We start from the raw sequence: 2,221 nt of genomic DNA, 5'->3' as shown, positions 1-2,221 counted from the left end.
AATGAGATGCAATCCAAACTAGAAGTCCTAACGACGAGGGTTAATGAGGTGGAAGAACGAGTGAGTGACATAGAAGACAAGTTGATTGCAAAGACGGAAACTGAGGAAAAAAGAGACAAACAATTAAAAGACCATGAAGATAGATTACGGGAAATAAACGACAGCCTGAGGAAGAAAAACCTACGTTTAGTTGGGGTTGCCGAGGGCGCAGAAAGGGCCAGAGGGCCAGAATATGTATTTGAACAAATCCTAGCTGAAAACTTTCCTAATCTGGGAAGGGAAACAGGCATTCAGATCCAGGAAATAGAGAGATCCCCCCACTAAAATGAATAAAAACCATTCAACACCTCAACATTTAATAGTTAAGCTTGCAAATTCAAAGATAAAGAGAAGATCCTTAAAGCAGCAAGAGACAAGAAATCCCTGACTTTTATTGGGAGGAGTATTAGGGTAACAGCAAACCTCTCCACAGAGACCTGACAGGCCTGAAAGGGCTGGCAGGATATATTCAGGGTCCTAAATGAGAAGAACATGCAACCAAGAATACTTTATCCAGCAAGGCTCTCATTCAAAATGGAAGGAGAGATAAAGAGCTTCCAAGACAGGCAGGAACTGAAAGAATATGTGACCTCCAAACGAACTCTGCAAGAAATTTTAAGGGGGACTCTTAAAATTCCCCTTTAAGAAGAAGTTCAGTGGAACAATCCACAAAAACAAGGACTGAATAGATATCATGATGACACTAAACTCATATCTTTCAATAGTAACTCTGAACGTGAACGGGCTTAATGACCCCATCAAAAGCCGCAGGATTTCAGACTGGATAAAAAAGCAGGACCCATCTATTCGCTGTCTACAAGAGACTCATTTTAGACAGAAGGACACCTACAACCTGAAAATAAAAGGTTGGAGAACCATTTACCATTCAAATGGCCCTCAAAAGAAAGCAGGGGTAGCCATCCTTGTATCAGATAAACTAAAATTTACCCTGAGGACTGTAGTGAGAGATGAAGAGGGACACTATATCATACTTAAAGGATCAATTCAAAGAGAGGACCTAACAATCATCAATATATATGCCACGAATGTGGGAGCTGCCAAAGATATCAATTAATAACCAAAGTTAAGACATACTTAGATAATAACACACTTATACTTCGTGACTTCAATCTAGCGCTTTCTACACTCGATAGATCTTCTTAAGCATAACATCTCCAAAGAAACGAGACCTTTAAATGATACACTGGACCAGATGGATTTCACAGATATCTACAGAACTTTACATCCAAACGCAACTGAATACACATTCTTCTTAAGTACACATGGAACTTTCTCCAGAAGAGACCACATACTGCGTCACAAATCAGGTCTGAACCTATACCAAAAGATTGGGATTGTCCCCTGCATATTCTCAGACCATAATGCCTTGAAATTTGAACTAAACCACAACAAGAAGTTTGGAAGGACTTCAAACACGTGGAGGTTAAGGACCATCCTGCTAAAAGATGAAATTAAGGAAGAATTAAAAAGATTCATGGAAACTAATGAGAATGAAGATAAAACCATTCAAAATCTTTGGGATGCAGCAAAAGCAGTCCTTAGGGGGAAATACATTGCAATACAAGCATCCATTCAAAAACTGGAAAGAACTCAAATACAAAAGCTAACCTTACACCTAAAGGAGCTAGAGAAAAAACAGCAAATAGATCCTACACCCAGCAGAAGAAGAGAGTTAATAAAGATTCGAGCAGCACTCAACGAAATAGAGACCAGAAGAACTGTGGAACAGATCAACAAAACCAGGAGTTGCTTCTTTGAAAGAATAAATAAGATAGATAAACCACTAGCCAGCCTTATTAAAAAGAAGAGAGCGACGACTCAAATTAATAAAATAATGAATGAGAAAGGAGAGATCACTACCAACACCAAGGAAATACAAATGATTTTAAAAACATATTATGAACAGCTATACGCCAATAAGTTAGGCAATCTAGAAGAATTGGACACATTTCTGGAAAGCCATAAACTACCAAAACTGGAACAGGAAGAAATTGAAAACCTGAACAGGCCAATAACCAGGGAGGAAATTGAAGCAGTCATCAAAAACCTCCCAAGACACAAAAGTCCAGGGCCAGATGGCTTCCCAGGGCAATTCTATCAAACATTTAAAGAAGAAACCATACCTATTCTACTAAAGCTGTTTGGAAAGATGGAAAGAGAA

Source organism: Vulpes vulpes, chromosome X (genome assembly GCF_048418805.1).
Source record: "Vulpes vulpes isolate BD-2025 chromosome X, VulVul3, whole genome shotgun sequence".
Taxonomy (NCBI): domain Eukaryota; kingdom Metazoa; phylum Chordata; class Mammalia; order Carnivora; family Canidae; genus Vulpes; species Vulpes vulpes.
This window is presented reverse-complemented; position numbering follows the sequence as displayed.